General features: G+C 46.5%; 6 non-coding genes and 33 pseudogenes across 6 annotated transcripts; 11 read left to right on the top strand and 28 right to left on the bottom strand.

The window, feature by feature from the left end:
• Positions 1–700: 700 nt before the first annotated feature.
• LOC148265113 (5S ribosomal RNA) lies at positions 701–819 on the top strand (annotated as a pseudogene).
• Positions 820–1,380: 561 nt separating this feature from the next.
• Positions 1,381–1,499, top strand: LOC148265112 (5S ribosomal RNA; annotated as a pseudogene).
• A 559-nt stretch (positions 1,500–2,058) lies between these two features.
• LOC148265111 (5S ribosomal RNA) lies at positions 2,059–2,177 on the top strand (annotated as a pseudogene).
• Positions 2,178–2,737: 560 nt separating this feature from the next.
• On the top strand, positions 2,738–2,856 carry LOC148265110 (5S ribosomal RNA; annotated as a pseudogene).
• A 207-nt stretch (positions 2,857–3,063) lies between these two features.
• Positions 3,064–3,182, top strand: LOC148265109 (5S ribosomal RNA; annotated as a pseudogene).
• An 824-nt stretch (positions 3,183–4,006) lies between these two features.
• On the top strand, positions 4,007–4,125 carry LOC148265108 (5S ribosomal RNA). The gene has a single exon (XR_015820668.1). It is a non-coding gene; the product is annotated as a 5S ribosomal RNA (ribosomal RNA).
• Positions 4,126–4,684: 559 nt separating this feature from the next.
• LOC148265107 (5S ribosomal RNA) lies at positions 4,685–4,803 on the top strand. Its single transcript, XR_015820580.1, has one exon. It is a non-coding gene; the product is annotated as a 5S ribosomal RNA (ribosomal RNA).
• Positions 4,804–5,008: 205 nt separating this feature from the next.
• On the top strand, positions 5,009–5,127 carry LOC148265106 (5S ribosomal RNA; annotated as a pseudogene).
• A 561-nt stretch (positions 5,128–5,688) lies between these two features.
• LOC148265105 (5S ribosomal RNA) lies at positions 5,689–5,806 on the top strand (annotated as a pseudogene).
• A 203-nt stretch (positions 5,807–6,009) lies between these two features.
• On the top strand, positions 6,010–6,128 carry LOC148265104 (5S ribosomal RNA; annotated as a pseudogene).
• Positions 6,129–6,338: 210 nt separating this feature from the next.
• LOC148265103 (5S ribosomal RNA) lies at positions 6,339–6,456 on the top strand (annotated as a pseudogene).
• Positions 6,457–7,027: 571 nt separating this feature from the next.
• LOC148265102 (5S ribosomal RNA) lies at positions 7,028–7,148 on the bottom strand (annotated as a pseudogene).
• A 210-nt stretch (positions 7,149–7,358) lies between these two features.
• Positions 7,359–7,477, bottom strand: LOC148265101 (5S ribosomal RNA; annotated as a pseudogene).
• Positions 7,478–8,035: 558 nt separating this feature from the next.
• LOC148265100 (5S ribosomal RNA) lies at positions 8,036–8,154 on the bottom strand (annotated as a pseudogene).
• Positions 8,155–8,359: 205 nt separating this feature from the next.
• LOC148265099 (5S ribosomal RNA) lies at positions 8,360–8,478 on the bottom strand (annotated as a pseudogene).
• Positions 8,479–9,368: 890 nt separating this feature from the next.
• Positions 9,369–9,487, bottom strand: LOC148265098 (5S ribosomal RNA). Its single transcript, XR_015820383.1, has one exon. It is a non-coding gene; the product is annotated as a 5S ribosomal RNA (ribosomal RNA).
• Positions 9,488–10,050: 563 nt separating this feature from the next.
• Positions 10,051–10,169, bottom strand: LOC148265097 (5S ribosomal RNA; annotated as a pseudogene).
• Positions 10,170–10,378: 209 nt separating this feature from the next.
• LOC148265096 (5S ribosomal RNA) lies at positions 10,379–10,497 on the bottom strand (annotated as a pseudogene).
• A 204-nt stretch (positions 10,498–10,701) lies between these two features.
• Positions 10,702–10,820, bottom strand: LOC148265095 (5S ribosomal RNA; annotated as a pseudogene).
• A 204-nt stretch (positions 10,821–11,024) lies between these two features.
• LOC148265094 (5S ribosomal RNA) lies at positions 11,025–11,143 on the bottom strand (annotated as a pseudogene).
• A 205-nt stretch (positions 11,144–11,348) lies between these two features.
• On the bottom strand, positions 11,349–11,467 carry LOC148265093 (5S ribosomal RNA; annotated as a pseudogene).
• Positions 11,468–11,672: 205 nt separating this feature from the next.
• On the bottom strand, positions 11,673–11,791 carry LOC148265092 (5S ribosomal RNA; annotated as a pseudogene).
• A 561-nt stretch (positions 11,792–12,352) lies between these two features.
• Positions 12,353–12,471, bottom strand: LOC148265091 (5S ribosomal RNA; annotated as a pseudogene).
• A 560-nt stretch (positions 12,472–13,031) lies between these two features.
• On the bottom strand, positions 13,032–13,150 carry LOC148265090 (5S ribosomal RNA; annotated as a pseudogene).
• Positions 13,151–13,355: 205 nt separating this feature from the next.
• On the bottom strand, positions 13,356–13,473 carry LOC148265089 (5S ribosomal RNA; annotated as a pseudogene).
• A 560-nt stretch (positions 13,474–14,033) lies between these two features.
• LOC148265088 (5S ribosomal RNA) lies at positions 14,034–14,152 on the bottom strand (annotated as a pseudogene).
• A 562-nt stretch (positions 14,153–14,714) lies between these two features.
• Positions 14,715–14,833, bottom strand: LOC148265087 (5S ribosomal RNA; annotated as a pseudogene).
• A 205-nt stretch (positions 14,834–15,038) lies between these two features.
• Positions 15,039–15,157, bottom strand: LOC148265086 (5S ribosomal RNA; annotated as a pseudogene).
• Positions 15,158–15,392: 235 nt separating this feature from the next.
• On the bottom strand, positions 15,393–15,511 carry LOC148265085 (5S ribosomal RNA; annotated as a pseudogene).
• A 209-nt stretch (positions 15,512–15,720) lies between these two features.
• Positions 15,721–15,839, bottom strand: LOC148265084 (5S ribosomal RNA; annotated as a pseudogene).
• A 206-nt stretch (positions 15,840–16,045) lies between these two features.
• On the bottom strand, positions 16,046–16,162 carry LOC148265083 (5S ribosomal RNA; annotated as a pseudogene).
• Positions 16,163–16,695: 533 nt separating this feature from the next.
• Positions 16,696–16,814, bottom strand: LOC148265082 (5S ribosomal RNA). Its single transcript, XR_015820355.1, has one exon. It is a non-coding gene; the product is annotated as a 5S ribosomal RNA (ribosomal RNA).
• Positions 16,815–17,019: 205 nt separating this feature from the next.
• LOC148265081 (5S ribosomal RNA) lies at positions 17,020–17,138 on the bottom strand. The gene has a single exon (XR_015821009.1). It is a non-coding gene; the product is annotated as a 5S ribosomal RNA (ribosomal RNA).
• A 235-nt stretch (positions 17,139–17,373) lies between these two features.
• On the bottom strand, positions 17,374–17,492 carry LOC148265080 (5S ribosomal RNA; annotated as a pseudogene).
• A 208-nt stretch (positions 17,493–17,700) lies between these two features.
• Positions 17,701–17,819, bottom strand: LOC148265079 (5S ribosomal RNA; annotated as a pseudogene).
• A 202-nt stretch (positions 17,820–18,021) lies between these two features.
• On the bottom strand, positions 18,022–18,141 carry LOC148265078 (5S ribosomal RNA; annotated as a pseudogene).
• Positions 18,142–18,374: 233 nt separating this feature from the next.
• Positions 18,375–18,495, bottom strand: LOC148265077 (5S ribosomal RNA; annotated as a pseudogene).
• Positions 18,496–18,701: 206 nt separating this feature from the next.
• Positions 18,702–18,820, bottom strand: LOC148265076 (5S ribosomal RNA). Its single transcript, XR_015819860.1, has one exon. It is a non-coding gene; the product is annotated as a 5S ribosomal RNA (ribosomal RNA).
• Positions 18,821–19,025: 205 nt separating this feature from the next.
• Positions 19,026–19,144, bottom strand: LOC148265075 (5S ribosomal RNA; annotated as a pseudogene).
• Positions 19,145–19,290: the final 146 nt, after the last annotated feature.

The raw sequence follows: 19,290 nt of genomic DNA, 5'->3' as shown, positions 1-19,290 counted from the left end.
AGTGTGAACGCAAAAGGAAACAATTGATGGGAGGGCGAGGGAAGGAAAAGGAGTGTATGTATTTTCAGCACGAAATGAAACAGGTGCGATCACACCAGCACTAATGCAACGGATTCTATCAGAACTCCGTAGGTAAGGGTGCTTGGGCGAGAGTTGTAATAGCATGGGTTACCTCCTGCGAAGTCCTTATATTTCACTCATTTTCTTGTGATGTCCTCGTGTTGCACCCATTTTAATCGATATTAGAACGAGAAAGAGAGGTGCAGTGTGAACGCACAAGGAAACAATTGATGGGAGGGGGAGGGAAGGAGATGGAATGTATGTATTTTCAGCACGAAATGAAACAGGTGCGATCATACCAGCACTAATGCAACGGATTCTATCAGAACTCCGTAGGTAAGGGTGCTTGGGCGAGAGTAGTACTAGCAAGGGTTACCTCCTGCGAAGTCCTTATATTTCACCGATTTTCTTGTAAAAGTCCTCGTGTTGCACCCATTTTTTTGCAGATGATTCTTTCGACGTTACGCGCGACTTGAATTATGGTCCTCAGGTTTATTCGCAAATGTGAGTTACGGCGCCGTGGCATTTTACTTGATATTAGAACGAGAACGGGAGGTACAGTGCGCACGCACAAGGAAACAAATGACGGGAGGGCGAAGAAAAGGGAATGAGTGTATGTATTTGCAGCGCGAAATTAAACAGGTGCGATCATACCAGCACAAATGCACCGGATCCCATCAGAACTCCGCAGTTAAGTGTGCTTTGGCGAAAGTAATACAATGATGGGTTACCTCGTGGGAAGTTCTCTTGTTGCACCCATTTTTTTTTTCAGATGTGCCGTTTGACGTTACACGCGACTTTAATTATGGTCCGCAGATTTATTCGCAAATGTGAGTCATGGCGCCGTGGCATTTTACCTGATATTTGAACGAGAACGAGAGGTGCAGTGCGCACGCACAAGGAAATAAATGACGGGAGGGGGAAGAAAGGAGAAGGAATGTATGTATTTGCAGCGCGAAATGAAACAGGTGCGATCATACCAGCACTAATGCAACAGATTCTATCAGAACTCCATAGGTAAGGGTGTTTGGGCGAGAGTAGTACTAGCATGGGTTACCTCCGGCGAAGTCCTTATATTTCGCCCATTTTCTTGTGAAGTCCTCGTGTTGCACCCATTTTTTTGCAGATGATTCTTTCGACGTTACGCACGACTTGAATTATGGTCCTCAGGTTTATTCGCAAATGTGAGTCACGGCGCCGTGGCATTTTACTTGATATTAGAACGAGAACGGGAGGTACAGTGCGCACGCACAAGGAAACAAATGACGGGAGGGGGAAGAAAGGGGAATGAGTGTATGTATTTGCAGCGTGAAATTAAACAGGTGCGATCATACCAGCACAAATGCACCGAATCCCATCAGAACTCCGTAGGTAAGTGTGCTTGGGCGAGAGTAGTTCTCAGATGGGTGACCTCTTGGGAAGTCCTCGTGTCGCACCAATTTTTTTTCAGACGGGTCGTTCGACGTTACGCTCGACTGGAACTGGGGTCCGCTGGTTTATACGCAATTGTGAGTCAAGAAGCAGGGGCATTTTAATCGATATTAGAACGAGAAGGAGAGGTGCAGTGTGAACGCACAAGGAAACAATTGATGGGAGGGCGAGGGAAGGAGAAGGAGTGTATGTATTTTCAGCACGAAATGAAACAGGTGCGATCACACCAGCACTAATGCAACGGATTCTATCAGAACTCCGTAGGTAAGGGTGCTTGGGCGAGAGTTGTACTAGCATGGGTTACCTCCTGCGAAGTCCTTATATTTAACCCATTTTCTTGTGAAGTCCTCGTGTTGCACCCATTTTTTTGCAGATGATTCTTTCGACGTTACGCGCGACTTGAATTATGGTCCTCAGGTTTATTCGCAAATGTGAGTCACGGCGCTGTAGCATTTTACTTGATATTAGAACGAGAACAGGAGGTGCAGTACGCACGCACAAGGAAACAAATGACGGGAGGGGGAAGAAAAGGGAATGAGTTTATGTATTTGCAGCGCAAAATTAAACAGGTGCGATCATACCAGCACTAATGTACTGGATCCCATCAGAACTCCGCAGTGAAGTGTGCTTGGGCGAGAGTAGTACTCGAATGGGTTACCTCTTGGGAAGTCCTCGTGTCGCACTAATTTTTTTTTCAGACGGGTCGTTCGACGTTACGCGCAACTGCAACAAGGGTCCACTGGTTTATACGCAAATGTGAGTCAAGAAGCAGGGGCATTTTAATCCATATTAGAACGAGAAGGAGAGATGCAGAGTGCACGCACAAGGAAACAAATGACGGTAGGGGATGGAGGGAGAAAAAGTATATGTATTTGCAGCGCAGAATGAAACATGAGCAATCATACCAGTACCAATGCAACGGATTCTATCAGAACTCCGCAAGTTAAAGGTGGTTGGGCGAGAGTAGCACTAAGATGGGTGACTTCCAGCGAAGTCCTTATATTTCACCCATTTTCATAGGAAGTCCTCGTGTTGCACCTCTTTTTTTGTAGATGATTCTTTCGACGATACGCGCGACTTGAATTATGGCCCTCAGGTTTATTCGCAAATGTGAGTCATGGCACCGTAGCATTTTACTTGATATTAGAACGAGCACGGGAGGTGCAGTGCGCACGCACAAGGAAACAAATGACGGGTGGGGGAAGAAAGGAGAAGGAGTTTATGTATTTGCAGCGTGGAATTAGATGGGTGCGATCATACCAGCATTAATGCACTGGATCCCATCAGAACTCTGCAGTTAAGTGTGCTTGGGCGAGAGTAGTACTCGGATGGGTGACCTCCTGGGAAGTCCTCATGTCGCACCAATTTTTTTTTTCAGACTGGTTGTTCGACGTTACGCGCGACTGGAACTAGGGTCCGCTGGTTTATACGCAAATGTGAGTCAAGAAGCAGGGGCATTTTAATCGATATTAGAACGAGAAGGAGAGGTACAGTGTGAACGCATAAGGAAACAATTGATGGGAGGGGGAGGGAATGAGAAGGAGTGTATATATTTTCAGCACAAAATGAAACAGGTGTGATCATACAAGCACTAATGCACCGGATCTCATCAGAACTCCGAAGTTAAGCGTGCTTGGGCGAGAGTAGTACTTGGATGGGTGACCTCCTGGGAAGTCCTCGTGTTGTTCCAATTTTTTTGCAAACGGGTCGTTCGACGTTACGCAGGACTGGAACTAGGGTCCGCTGGTCTATACGCAAATGTGAGTTAAGAAGCAGGGACATTTTAATCGATATTAGAACGAGAAAGAGAAGTGCAGTGTGAACGCACAAGGAAACAATTAATGGGAGGGGGAGGGAAGGAGAAGGAGTGTATGTATTTTCAGCACGAAATGAAACAGGTGCGATCACACCAGCACTAATGCAACGGATTCTATCAGAACTCCGTAGGTAAGGGTGCTTGGGCGAGAGTAGTACTAGCATGGGTTACCTCCTGCGAAGTCCTTATATTTCACTCATTTTCTTGTGATGTCCTCGTGTTGCACCCATTTTAATCTATATTAGAACGAGAAAGAGAGGTGCAGTGTGAACGCACATGGAAACAATTGATGGGAGGGGGAGGGAAGGAGAAGGAGTGTATGTATTTTCAGCACGAAATAAAACAGGTGCGATCATACCAGCACTAATGCAACGGATTCTATCAGAACTCCGTAGGTAAGGGTGCTTGGGCGAGAGTAGTACTAGCAAGGGTTACCTCCTGCGAAATCCTTATATTTCACCGATTTTCTTGTAAAAGTCCTCGTGTTGCACCCATTTTTTTGCAGATGATTCTTTCGACGTTACGCGCGACTTGAATTATGGTCCTCAGGTTTATTCGCAAATGTGAGTTACGGCGCCGTGGCATTTTACTTGATATTAGAACGAGAACGGGAGGTACAGTGCGCACGCACAAGGAAACAAATGACGGGAGGGGGAAGAAAGGGGAATGAGTGTATGTATTTGCAGCGCGAAATTAAACAGGTGCGATCATACCAGCACAAATGCACCGGATCCTATCAGAACTCCGTAGTTAAGTGTGCTTGGGCGAGAGTAGTTCTCAGATGGGTGACCTCTTGGGAAGTCCTCGTGTCGCACCAATTTTTTTTCAGACGGGTCGTTCGACGTTACGCTCGACTGGAACTGGGGTCCGCTGGTTTATACGCAATTGTGAGTCAAGAAGCGAGGGCATTTTAATCGATATTAGAACGAGAAGGAGAGGTGCAGTGTGAACGCACAAGGAAACAATTGATGGGAGGGCGAGGGAAGGAGAAGGAGTGTATGTATTTTCAGCACGAAATGAAACAGGTGCGATCACACCAGCACTAATGCAACGGATTCTATCAGAACTCCGTAGGTAAGGGTGCTTGGGCGAGAGTAGTACTAGCATGGGTTACCTCCTGCGAAGTCCTTATATTTAACCCATTTTCTTGTGAAGTCCTCGTGTTGCACCCATTTTTTTGCAGATGATTCTTTCAACGTTACGCGCGACTTGAATTATGGTCCTCAAGTTTATTCGCAAATGTGAGTCACGGCGCTAAAGCATTTTACTTGATATTAGAACGAGAACAGGAGGTGCAGTGCGCACTCACAAGGTAACAAATGACGGGAGGGGGAAGAAAGGGGAATGAGTTTATGTATTTGCAGCGCAAAATTAAACAGGTGCGATCATACCAGCACTAATGTACCGGATCCCATCAGAACTCCGCAGTGAAGTGTGCTTGGGCGAGATTAGTACTCGGATGGGTGACCTCCAGGGAAGTCCTCGTGTCGCACCAATTTTTTTTCAGACGGGTCGTTCGACGTTACGCGCGTCTGGAACTAGGGTCCGCTGGTTTATACGCAATTGTGAGTCAAGAAGCAGGGGCATTTTAATCGATATTAGAACGAGAATGAGAGGTCAAGTGTGAACGCACAAGGAAACAAATGACGGGAGGGGGAAGAAAGGAGAAGGAGTGTATGTATTTGCAGCGCAAAATTAAACAGTTGCGATCATACCAGCACTAAAGCTTCGGATCCTATCAGAACTCCGCAGTTAAGTGTGCTTGGGCGAGAGTAGTACTCGGATGGGTGACCACTTGGGAAGCCCTTGTGTTGCACCAATTTTTTTTCGGATGGGTTGTTCGACGTTACGCGCGAATGGAATTATAAACCGTTGGTTCATTTGCAAAGGTGAGTCACGTTGCCGGGGCATATTACTTGATATTAGAACGAGAAAGAGAGATGCAGAGTGCACGCACAAGGAAATAAATGACGGGAGGGGAGATGGAAGGAGAAAGAGTGTTTGTATTTGTAGTGCAGAATGAAACATGAGGGATCATACCAGCACTAATGCAACGGATTCTATCAGAACTCCGCAGTTAAGGGTGCTTGGGCGAGAAAAGTACTCCGATGGGTGACCTCCTGCGAAGTCATTATATTTCACCCATTTTCTTAGGAGGTCCTCGTGTTGCACCCATTTTTTTGCAGATGATTCTTTCGACGTTACGCGCGACTTGATTTATGGTCTGCAGATTTATTCGCAAATGTGAGTCACGGCGCCGTGGCATTTTACTTGATATTAGAACGAGTACGGGAGGTGCAGTGCGCACGCACAAGGAAACAAATGACGGGATGAGGAAGAAAAGAGAATGAGTGTATGTATTTAAAGCGCAAAATTAAACAAGTGGCATCATACTAGCACTACTGCACTGGATCCCATCAAAACTCTGCAGTTAAGGGTGCTCGGGCGAGAGTAGTACTCGGATGGGTGACCTCTTGGGAAGTCCTCGTATTGCAACAAGTTTTTTTCAGATAGGTCGTTCGACATTACGCGCGACTGGAACTATGGTCCGCTGGTTTATAAGCAAATGTGAGTCAAGAATCAGGGGCATTTTAATCGATATTAGATTGAGAAGGAGAGGTGCAATGTGAACGTACAAGGAAACAAATGATGGGATGGGGGAGGGAAGAAGGAGTGTATGTATTTTCAGCACGAAATTAAACAGGTGCGGTCACACCAGCACAAATGAACCGGATCCCATCAGAACTTCGCAGTTAAGTGTGCTTTGGCGTAAGTAGTAAAATGATGGGTTACCTTCTGGGAAGTTCTCGTGTTGCACCCATTTTCTTTTTTTCAGATGTACCGTTCGACGTTACACGCGACTTTAATTATGGTCTACATATTTATTCGCAAATGTGAGTCACGGCACCGTGGCATTTTACTTGATATTTGAACGAGAATGAGAGGTACAGTGCGCACCCACAAGGAAACAAATGACGGGAGGGGGAAGAAAGGAGAAGGAGTTTATGTATTTACAGCGTGAAATTAAACAAGTGGCATCATGCCAGCACTAATGCACTCGATTCCATCAGAACTCTGCAGTTAAGCGTGCTTGGGCGAGAGTAGTACTCGGATGGATGACCTCTTGGGAAGTCCTCGTATCGCAACAATTTTTTTTCAGATGGGTCGTTCGACGTTACGCGCGACTGGAACTATGGTCCGCTGGTTTATACGCAAATGTGAGTCAAGAATCAGGGGCATTTTAATCGATATTAGAACGAGAATGAGAGGTGCAATGTGAACGCACAAGGAAACAAATGATGGGAGGGAGGGAGGGAAGAAGGAGTGTATGTATTTTCAGCACGAAATTAAACAGGTGCGTTCACACCAGCACAAATGCACTGGATCCCATCAGAACTCTGCAGTTGAGTGTGCTTGTGCGCACAAGCACACTCAACTGCAGAGTTCTGATGGGATCCAGTACAGTAGTGCTGGTATGATGCCACTTGTTTAATTTTGGGCTTCAAATACATACACTCATTCTCATTTCTTCCTCATCCCGTCATTTGTTTCCTTGTGCGTGCGCACTGTACCTCCCGTACTCGTTCTAATATCAAGTAAAATGTCACCGTGCCGTGACTCACATTTGCGAATAAATCTGCGGACCATAAATCAAGTCGCGCGTAACGTCGAAAGAATCATCTGCAAAAAGATGGGTGCAACACGAGCACCTCCCAAGAAAATGAGTGAAATATAAGGACTTCGCAGGAGGTCACCCATCCGAGTACTTTTCTCGCCCAAGCACCCTTAACTGCGGAGTTCTGATAGAATCCGTTGCATTAGTGCTGGTATGATCCCTCATGTTTCATTCTGCACTGCAAATACATACACTCTTTCTCCTTCCATCCCCCCTCCCGTCATTTGTTTCCTTGTGCGTGCGCACTGCACCTCTCGTTCTCGTACAAATATCAAGTAAAAAGCCACGGCGCCGTGACTCACATTTGCGAATAAATCTGCGAACCATAATTAAAGTCGCGCGTAACGTCGAACGGCACATCTGAAAAAAAGAAAATGGGTGCAACACGAGAACTTCCCAGGAGGTAACCCATCATTGTACTACTTTCGCCAAAGCACACTTAACTGCGGACTTCTGATGGGATCCGGTGCATTTGTGCTGGTGTGACCGCAACTGTTTAATTTCGTGCTGAATATACATACACTCCTTCTTCCATCCCCCCCTCCCATCATTTGTTTCCTTGTGCGTTCACACTGCACCTCTCCTTCTCGTTCTAATATCAATTAAAATGCCCCTGATTCTTGACTCACATTTGCGTATAAACCAGCGGACCATAGTTCCAGTCGCGCGTAACGTCGAACGACCCATCTGAAAAAAAATTGTTGTGATACGAGGACTTCCCAAGAGGTCATCCATCCGAGTACTACTCTCGACCAAGCACACTTAACTGCAGAGTTCTGATGGGATCCAGTGCATTAGTTCTGGTATGATGCCACTTGTTTAATTTTGCGCTTCAAATACATACACTCCTTCTCTTTTCTTCCTCCTCCCGTCATTTGTTTCCTTGTGCGTGCGCACTGCACCTCCCGTACTCGTTCTAATATCAAGTAAAATGCCACGGCACCGTGACTCACATTTGCGAATAAACCTGCAGACCATAAATCATGTCGCGCGTAACGTCGAAAGAATCATCTGCAAAAAAATGGGTGCAGCACGAGGACCTCCCGAGAAAATGGGTAAAATATAAGGACTTCGCAGGAGGTAACCCATCCGAGTACTACTCTCGCCCAAGCACACTTAACTGCAGAGTTCTGATGGGATCCGGGGCTTTAGTGCTGGTATGATCGCACCTGTTTAATTTCGCGCTGCAAATACATACACTCCTTCTCCTTTCTTCCCCCACCCGTCAATTGTTTCCTTGTGCGTTCACACTGCACCTCTCATTCTCGTTCTAATATGGATTAAAATGCCCCTGCTTCTTGACTCACATTTGCGTCTAAACCAGCGGACCCTAGTTCCAGTCGCGCGAAACGTCGAACAACCCGTCTGAAAAAAAATTGTTGCGACACGAGGACTTCCCAGGAGGTCACCCATCCGAGTACCACTCTCGCCCAAGCACACTTAACTGCGGAGTTCTGATGGGATCCGGTGCATTAGTGGCGGTATGATCGCACCCGGTGAATTCCGCACTGCAAATACATAAACTCCTTCCCATTTCTTTCCCCTCCCGTCATTTATTTCCTTGTGCGTGCGCACAGCACCTCCCGTGCTCGTTCTAATATCAAGTAAAATGTTACGGTGCTGTGACTCACATTTGCGAATAAACCTGAGGACCATTATTCAAGTCGCGCGTATCGTCGAAAGAATCATTTGCAAAAAAATGGGTGTAACACGAGGACTTCCTAATAAAATGGGTGAAATATAAGGACTTCGCAGGAGGTCACCCATCCTAGTGCTACTCTTGCCCAAGCACCCTTAACTTGCGGAGTTCTGATAGAATCCGTTGCATTGGTGCTAGTATGATTGCTCATGTTTCATTCTGCGCTGCAAATACATACACTTTTTCTCCCTCCATCCCCCCTCCCATCATTTGTTTCCTTGTGCGTGCACTCTGCATCTCTCTTTCTTGTTCTAATATCGATTAAAATGTCTCTGCTTCTTGACTCACATTTGCGTATAAACCAGTGGACCCTAGTTCCAGTCGCACGTAACGTCGAACGACCCGTCTGAAAAAAAAATTAGTGCGACAAAAGAACTTCCCAGGAGGTCACCCATCCTAGTGCTACTCTCGCCCAAGCACCCTTAACCTGCGGACTTCTGATAGAATCCGTTGCATTGGTGCTGGTATGATTGCTCATGTTTCAGTCTGCGCTGCAAATACATACACTTTTTCTCCCTCCATCCCCCCTCCCATTATTTGTTTCCTTGTGCGTGCACTCTGCATCTCTCCTTCTCGTTCTAATATCAATTAAAACGCCCCTGCTTCTTGACTCACATTTGCGTATAAACCAGCGGACCCTAGTTCCAGTCGCGCGTAATGTCGAACGACCCGTCTGAAAAAAAAATTTAGTGCGACACGAGGACTTCCCAAGAGGTCACCCATACGAGTACTACTCTCGCCCAAACACACTTAACTACGGAGTTCTGATGGGATCCGGTGCATTAGTGCTGGTATGATCGCACCCGTTTAATTCCGCGCTGCAAATACATAAACTCCTTCTCCTTTCTTCCCCCTCCCGTCATTTGTTTAATTGTGCGTGCGCACTGCACCTCCCGTGCTCGTTCTAATATCAAGTAAAATGCTACGGTGCCGTGACTCACATTTGCGAATAAACCTGAGGACCATAATTCAAGTCACGCGTATCGTCGAAAGAATCATCTGCAAAAAAATGGGTGCAACACGAGGACTTCCTAAGAAAATTGGTGAAATATAAGGACTTCGCAGGAGGTCACCCATCCTAGTGCTAATCTCGCCCAAGCACCCTTAACCTGCGAAGTTCTGATAGAATCCGTTGCATTGGTGCTGGTATGATTGCTCATGTTTCATTCTGCGCTGCAAATACATACACTTTTTCTCCCTCCATCCCCCCTCCCGTCATTTGTTTCCTTGTGCGTGCACTCTGCATCTCTCCTTCTCGTTCTAATATTAATTAAAATGCCCCTACTTCTTGACTCACATTTGTGTATAAACCAGCGGACCCTAGTTCCAGTCGCGCGTATCGTCGAACGACCCGTCTGAAAAAAAAATTTAGTGCAACACGAGGACTTCCCAGGAGGTCTCAAATCCGAGTACTACTCTCGCCCAAGCACACATAACTGCGGAGTTCTGATGGGATCCGGTGCATTAGTGCTGGTATGATCACACCTGTTTAATTTCGCGCTGTAAATACATAAACTCCTTCTCCTTTCTTCCCCCTCCCGTTATTTGTTTCCTTGTGCGTGCGCACTGCACCTCTCGTTCTCGTTCAAATATAAAGTAAAATGCCACGGCGCCGTGACTTACATTTGCGAATAAATCTGCGGACCATAATTAAAGTCGCGCGTAACGTCGAACGGCACATCTGAAAAAAAGAAAATGGGTGCAACACGAGAACTTCCCTTGAGGTAACCCATCATTGTACTACTTTCGCGAAAGCACACTTAACTGCAGAGTTCTGATGGGATCCGGTGCATTTGTGCTGGTCTGACCGCACCTGTTTAATTTCGTGCTGAAAATACATACACTCCTTCTTCCCTCCCCCCCTCCCATCATTTGTTTCCTTGTGCGTTCACACTGCACCTCTCCTTCTCGTTCTAATATCGATTAAAATGCTCCAGATTCTTGACTCACATTTGCGTATAAACAAGCGGACCATAGTTCCAGTCGCGCGTAACGTCGAACGACCCATCTGAAAAAAAATTGTTGCGATACGAGGACTTCCCAAGAGGTCACCCATCCGAGTACTACCATCGCCCAAGCACACTTAACTGTGGAGTTCTGATAGGATCCGGAGCTTTAGTGCTGGTATGATCGCACCTGTTTAATTTCGCGCTGTAAATACATACACTACTTCTTCCCTCCCCCCCTCCCATCATTTGTTTCCTTGTGCGTTCACACTGCACCTCTCCTTCTCGTTCTAATTTCGATTAAAATGCTCCAGATTCTTGACTCACATTTGCGTATAAACAAGCGGACCATAGTTCCAGTCGCGCGTAACGTCGAACGACCCATCTGAAAAAAAATTGTTGCGATACGAGGACTTCCCAAGAGGTCACCCATCCGAGTACTACCATCGCCCAAGCACACTTAACTGTGGAGTTCTGATAGGATCCGGAGCTTTAGTGCTGGTATGATCGCACCTGTTTAATTTCGCGCTGTAAATACATACACTACTTCTCCTTTCTTCCCCCTCCCGTCATTTGTTTCCTTGTGCGTTCAAACTTCACCTCTCATTCTCGTTCTAATATCGATTAAAATGCCCCTGCTTCTTGACTCACATTTGCGTATAAACCAGCAGACCCTAGTTCCAGTCGCGCGTAACTTCGAACGACCCGTCTGAAAAAAAATTGGTGCGACACGAGGACTTCCCAGGAGGTCACCCATCCGAGTACTACTCTCGCCCAAGCACACATAACTGCGGAGTTATGATGGTATCGGTTGCATTAGTGCTGGTATGATCGCACCTGTTTAATTTCGCGCTGCAAATACATAAACTCCTTCTCCTTTCTTCCCCCTCCCGTCATTTGTTTCCTTGTGCGTGCACTCTGCATCTTTCTTTCTCGTTCTAATATCAAGTAATATGCCCCGGCACCGTGACACACCTTTGCAAATGAACCAGTAGTTTATAATTCCATTCGTGCGTAACGTCGAACAACCCATCCGAAAAAAAATAGGTGCACCACGAGGGCTTCCCAAGTGGTCACCCATCCGAATACTACTCTCGCCCAAGCACACTTAATTGCGGAGTTCTGATGGGATCTGGAGCTTTAGTGCTGGTATGATCGCACCTATTTAATTTCGCACTGCAAATACATACACTCCTTCTCCTTTCTTCCCCCTCCCGTCATTTGTTTCCTTGTGCGATCACACTTCACCTCTCATTCTCGTTCTAATATCGATTAAAATGCCCCTGCTTCTTGACTCACATTTGCATATAAAACAGCGGACCCTAGTTCTAGACGAGCGTAACGTCGAAAGAATCATCTGCAAAAAGATGGGTGCAACACGAGGACCTCCCAAGAAATTGGGTGAAATATAAGGACTTCGCAGGAGGTCACCCATCCGAGTACTTTTCTCGCCCAAGCACCCTTAACTACGGAGTTCTGATAGAATCCGTTGCATTAGTGCTGGTATGATCCCTCATGTTTCATTCTGCACTGCAAATACATACACTCTTTCTCCTCCCATCCTCCCTCCCGTCATTTGTTTCCTTTTGCGTGCACTCTGCATCTCTTTTTCTCGTTCTAATATCAAGTAATATGCCCCGGCACCGTGACTCACCTTTGCAAGTGAACCTGCGATTTATAATTCCATTCATGCGTAACGTCGAACAACCCATTCGAAAAAAAAATAAGTGCAACACGAGGGCTTCCCAGGTGGACACCCATCCGAGTACTACTATCGCCCAAGCACACTTAACTGCGGAGTTCTAATGGGATCCGGTGCATTAGTGCTGGTATGATTGCACCTGTTTAATTTCGCGCTGCAAATACATACACTCCTTCTCTTTTCTTCCCCCTCCCGTCATTTGTTTCCTTGTGCGTGCGCACTGCACCTCCCGTGCTCGTTCTAATATCAAGTAAAATACCACGGCGCCGTGACTCACATTTGCAAATAAACCTGCGGACCATAAATCAAGTCGCGCGTAACGTCGAAAGAATCATCTGCAAAAAGATGGTTGCAACACGAGGACCTCCCAAAAAAATGGGTGAAATATAAGGACTTCGCAGGAGGTCACCCATCCGAGTACTTTTCTCGCCCAAGCACCCTTAACTGCGGAGTTCTGATAGAATCCGTTGCATTAGTGCTGGTATGATCCCTCATGTTTCATTCTGCACTGCAAATACATACACTCTTTCTCCTCCCATCCTCCCTCCCGTCATTTGTTTCCTTTTGCGTGCACTCTGCATCTCTTTTTCTCGTTCTAATATCATGTAATATGCCCCGGCACCGCGACTCACCTTTGCAAACGAACCTGCGGTTTATAATTCCATTCGAGCGTAACGTCGAACAACCCATCCGAAAAAAAATAGGTGCAACACGAGGGCTTCCCAGGTGGACACCCATCCGAGTACTACTATCGCCCAAGCACACTTAACTGCGGAGTTCTAATGGGATCCGGAGCTTTAGTGCTGGTATGATCGCAACTGTTTAATTTCGCGCTGCAAATACATACACTCCTTCTCCTTTCTTCCCCCTCCCGTCATTTGTTTCCTTGTGCGTTCACACTTTACCTCTCATTCTCGTTCTAATTTCGATTAAAATGCCCATACTTCTCGACTCACATTTGCGTATAAACTAGCGGACTCTAGTTCCAGACGTGCGTAACGTCGAACGACCCGTCTGAAAAAAAATTGGTGCGACACGAGGACTTCCCAGGAGGTCAACAATCCGAGTACTAATCTCGCCAAGCACACTTAACTGTGGAGTTCTAATGGGATCTAGGGCTTTAGTGCTGGTATGATCGCACCTGTTTAGTTTTGCGCTGCAAATACATACACTCCTTCTCCTTTCTTCCCCCACCCGTCATTTGTTTCCTTGTGCGTTCACACGTCACCTCTCATTCTCGTTCTAATATCGGTTAAAATGCCCCTGCTTCTTGACTCACATTTGCGTATAAACCAGCGGACCCTAGTTCCAGACGAGCGTAACGTCGAACGACCCGTCTGAAAAAAAATTTGTGCGACACGAGGACTTCACAAGAAAATGGGTGAAATATAAGGACTTCGCAGGAGGTAACCCATGCTAGCACTACTCTCGCCCAAGCACCCTTACCTACGGAGTTCTGATAGAATCTTTTGCATTAGTGCTGGTATGATCGCACCTGTTTCATTTCGTGCTGAAAATACATACACTCCTTCTCCTTCCCTCCCCCTCCCATAATTTGTTTCCTTGTGCGTTCACACTGCACCTCTCCTTCTCGTTCTAATATCGATTAAAATGCCCCTTCTTTTTTACTCACATTTGCGTATAAACCAGCGGACCCTAGTTCAAGTCGCGCGTAACGTCGAACGACCCGTCTGAAAAAAAAATTGTTGCGACACTAGGACTTCCCAGGAGGTCATCCATTCGAGTACTACTCTCGCCCAAGCACACTTAACTGCGGAGTTGTGATGCGATCCGGTGCATTAGCGCTGGTATGATCGCACCTGTTTGCTTTCGAGCTGCAAATACATACACTCTTTCTCCTTTCTTCCCCCTCCCGTCATTTGTTTCCTTGTGCGTGCGCACTGCACCTCCCATGCTCGTTCTAATATCAAGTAAAATGCCACGGCGCCATGACTCACATTTGCGAATAAACCTGCGGACCATAAATCAAGTCGCGCGTATCGTCGAAAGAATCATCTGCAAAAAAATAGGTACAACACGAGGACTTCCTAAGAAAATGGGTGAAATATAAGGACTTCGCAGGAAGTCACCCATCCTAGTGCTACTCTCGCCCAAGCACTCTTAACTTGCGGAGTTCTGATAGAATCCGTTGCACTAGTGCTGGTATGATCCCTCATGTTTCATTCTGCACTGCAAATACATACACTCTTTCTCCTTCCATCCCCCCTCCCGTCATTTGTTTCCTTGTGCGTGCACTCTGTATCTCTCTTTCTCGTTTTAATATCAAGTAATATGCCCCGGCACCGTGACTCACCTTTGCAAATGAACCAGTGGTTTATAATTCCATTCGCGCGTAACGTCGAATAACCCATCCGAAAAAAAAATAGGTGCAACACGAGGGCTTCTCAGGTGGTGACCCATCCGAGTACTACTCTCGCCCAAGCACACTTAACTGCGGAGTTCTAATGGGATCTGGACCTTTAGTGCTGGTATGATCGCACCTGTTTAATTTTGTGCTGCAAATACATACACTCCTTCTCATTTCTTCCCCCTCCCGTCATTTGTTTCCTTGCGCGTTCACACTTCACCTCTCATTCTCGTTCTAATATCGATTAAAATGCCCCTGCTTCTTGACTCACATTTGCGTATAAACCAGCGGACCCAAGTTCCAGACGCACGTAACGTCGAACGACCCGTTTGAAAAAAAATTGGTGCGACACGAGGACGTCCCAGGAGGTCACCCATCCGAGTACTAATCTCGCCCAAGCAGACTTCACTGCGGAGTTCTGATGGGATCCGGTGCATTAGTGCTGGTATGATCGCACCTGTTTAATTTTGCGCTGCAAATACATAAACTCATTCTCCTTTCTTCCCCCTCCCGTCATTTGTTTCCTTGTGCGTGCGCACTACACCTCCCGTTCTCGTTCTAATATCAAGTAAAATGCTACAGCGTCGTGACTCACATTTGCGAATAAACCTGAGGACCATAATTCAAGTCGCGCGTAACGTCGAAAGAATCATCTGCAAAAAAATGGGTGCAACACGAGGACTTCACAAGAAAATGGGTGAAATATGAGGACTTCGCAGGAGGTAACCCATGCAAGTACTACTCTCGCCCAAGCACCCTTACCTACGGAGTTCTGATAGAATCCGTTGCATTAGTGCTGGTATGATCGCACCTGTTTCATTTCGTGCTGAAAATACATACACTCCTTCTCCTTTCTTCCCCCTCCCGTCATTTGTTTCCTTGTGCGTGCGCACTGCACCTCTCGTTCTCGTTCAAATATCTAGTAAAATGCCACGGCGCCGTGACTCACAATTGTGAATAAATCTGTGGACCATAATTAAAGTCGCGCGTAACGTCGAACGACACATCTGAAAAAAAGAAAATGGGTGCAACACAAGAACTTCCCAGGAGGTAACCCATCATTGTACTACTTTCGCCAAAGCACACTTAACTGCGGAGTTCTGATGGGATCCGGTGCATTTGTTCTGGTGTGACCGCACCTGTTTAATTTCGTGCTGAAAATACATACACTCCTTCTTCCCTCTCCCCCTCACATCATTTGTTTCCTTGTGCGTTCACACTGCACCTCTCCTTCTCGTTCTAATATCGATTAAAATACCCCTTATTGTTGACTCACATTTGCGTATAAACCAGCGGACCATAGTTCAAGTCGCGCGTAACGTCGAACGACCCGTCTGAACAAAAATTGTTGTGATACGAGGACTTCCCAAGAGGTCACCCATATGAGTACTACTCCCGCCCAAGCACACTTAACTGCAGAGTTCTGATGGGATCCAGTGCATAAGTGCTGGTACGAGGCCACATGTTTAATTTTGCGCTTCAAATACATACACTCCTTCTCTTTTCTTCCTCCTCCCGTCATTTGTTTCCTTGTGCGTGCGAACTGCACCTCCCGTACTCGTTCTAATATCAAGTAAAATGCCACGGCGCCGTGACTCACATTTAGGAATAAACCTGCGGACCATAAATCAAGTCGCGCGTAACGTCGAAGGAATCATCTGAAAAAAGGAAAATGGGTGCAACACGAGAACTTCCCAGGAGGTAACCCATCATTGTACTACTTTCGCCAAACCACACTTAACTGCAGAGTTCTGATGGTATCCAGTGCATTAGTGCTGGTATGATGCCACTTGTTTAATTTTGCGCTTCAAATACATACACTCCTTCTCTTTTCTTCCTCCTCCCGTCATTTCTTTCCTTGTGCGTGCGCACTGCACCTCCCGTACTCGTTCTAATATCAAGTAAAATGTCCCGGCACCGTGACTCATCTTTGCAAATGAACCAGCGGTTTATAATTCTATTCGCGCGTAACGTCGAACAACCCATCTGAAAAAAAATAGGTGCAACACGAGGGCTTCCCAAGTGGTCACCCATCCGAGTACTATGCTCGCCCAAGCACACTTAACTGCGGAGTTCTGATGGGATCCAGAGCTTTAGTGCTGGTATGATCGCACCTGTTTAATTTAGCGCTGCAAATACATACACTCCTTCTCCTTTCTTCCCCCTCCTGTCATTTGTTTCCTTGTGCGTTCACACTTCACCTCTCATTCTCGTTCTAATATCGATTAAAATGCCCCTGCTTCTTGACTCACATTTGCGTATAAACCAGCGGACCCTCGTTCCAGACGCGCGCAACGTCGAACGACCCGTCTGAAAAAAAATTGGTGCGACACGAGGACTTCCCAGGAGGTCACCCATCCGAGTACTAATCTCGCCCAAGCACACTTCACTGCGGAGTTCTGATGGGATCCGGTGCATTAGTGCTGGTATGATCGCACCTGTTTAATTTCGCGCTGCAAATACATAAACTCACTCCCCTTTCTTCCCCCTCCCGTCATTTGTTTCCTTGTGCGTGCGCACTGCACCTACCGTTCTCGTTCTAATATCAAGTAAAATGCTACAGTGCCGTGACTCACATTTGCGAATAAACCTGAGGACCATAATTCAAGTCGCGTGTAACGTCAAAAGAATCATCTGCAAAAAAATGGGTGCAACACGAGGACCTCCCAAGAAAATGGGTGAAATATAAGGACTTCCCAGGAGGTAACCCATGCTAGTACTACTCTCGCCCAAGCACCCTTACCTACGGAGTTCTGATAGAATCCGTTGCATTAGTGCTGGTATGATCGCACCTGTTTCATTTCGCGCTGCAAATACATAAACTCTTTTTCCTTTCTTCCCCCCTCCCATGATATTTTTCCTTGTGCGTGCGCACTGCACCTCTCGTTCTCGTTCAAATATCAAGAAAAATGCCACGGCGCCGTGACTCACATTTGCGAATAAATCTGCGGACCATAATTAAAGTCGTGCGTAACGTCGAACGGCACATCTGAAAAAAAAAATGGGTGCAACACGAGAACTTCCCAGGAGGTAACCCATCATTGTACTACTTTCGCCAAAGCACACTTAACTGCGGAGTTCTGATGGGATCCGGTGCATTTGTGCTGGTGTGACCGCACCTCTTTAATTTCGTGCTGAAAATACATACACTCCTTCTTCCCTCCCGCCCTCCCATCATTTGTTTCCTTTTGCGTTCACATTGCACCTCTCTTTCTCGTTCTAATATCGATTAAAATCCCCCTGATTCTTGACTCACATTTGCGTATAAACCAGCGGACAATAGTTCCAGTCGCGCCTAACGTCGAACGACCCATCTAAAAAAAATTGTTGCGTTACGAGGACTTCTCAAGAGGTCACCCATCCGAGTACTACTCTCGCCCAAGCACACTTAACTGCAGAGTTCTGATGGGATCCAGTGCATTAGTGCTGGTATGATGCCACTTGTTTAATTTTGGGCTTCAAATACATACACTCATTCTCGTTTCTTCCTCATCCCGTCATTTGTTTCCTTGTGCGTGCGCACTGTACCTCCCGTACTCGTTCTAATATCAAGTAAAATGTCACCGTGTCGTGACTCACATTTGCGAATAAATCTGCGGACCATAAATCAAGTCGCGCGTAACGTCGAAAGAATCATCTGCAAAAAGATGGGTGCAACACGAGGACCTCCCAAGAAAATGAGTGAAATATAAGGACTTCGCAGGAGGTCACCCATCCGAGTACTTTTCTCGCCCAAGCACCCTTAACTGCGGAGTTCTGATAGAATCCGTTGCATTAGTGCTGGTATGATCCCTCATGTTTCATTCTGCACTGCAAATACATACACTCTTTCTCCTTCCATCCCCCCTCCCGTCATTTGTTTCCTTGTGCGTGCACTCTGCATCTCTCTTTCTCGTTCTAATATCAAGTAATATTCCCAGGCACCGTGACTCACCTTTGCAAATGAACCAGCGGTTTATAATTCAATTCGCGCGTAACGTCGAACAACCCGTCTGAAAAAAAATAGGTGCAACACGAGGGCTTCCCAAGTGGTCACCCATCCGAGTACTACTCTCGCCCAAGCACACTTAACTGCGGAGTTCTGATGGGATCCGGAGCTTTAGTGCTGGTATGATCGCACCTGTTTAATTTCGCGCTGCAAATACATACACTCCTTCTCCTTTCTTCCCACTCCCGTCATTTGCTTCCTGGTGCGTTCACACTTTACCTCTCATTCTCGTTCTAATATCGATTAAAATGGCCCTGCTTCTTTACTCACATTTGCGTATAAACCAGCGGACCCTAGTTCCAGATGCGCGTAACGTCGAACGACCCGTCTGAAAAAAAATTGGTGCGACACGAGGACTTCCGAGGAGGTCACCCATCCGAGTACTAATCTCGCCCAAGCACACTTCACTGCGGAGTTCTGATGGGATCCGGTGCATTAGTGTTGGTATGATCGCACCTGTTTAATTTCGCGCTGCAAATAGATAAACTCCTTCTCCTTTCTTCCCCCTCCCGTCATTTGTTTCCTTGTGCGTGCGCACTGCACCTCTCGTTCTCGTTCAAATATCAAGTAAAATGCCACGGCGCCGTGACTCACATTTGTGAAT

The sequence above is a fragment of the Carica papaya genome, chromosome 5 (genome assembly GCF_054855325.1).
Source record: "Carica papaya isolate Zhongbai chromosome 5, ASM5485532v1, whole genome shotgun sequence".
Lineage (NCBI taxonomy): Eukaryota > Viridiplantae > Streptophyta > Magnoliopsida > Brassicales > Caricaceae > Carica > Carica papaya.
Note: the sequence above shows the minus strand (reverse complement) of the source record. Positions and strands in the feature narration are given on the sequence as shown.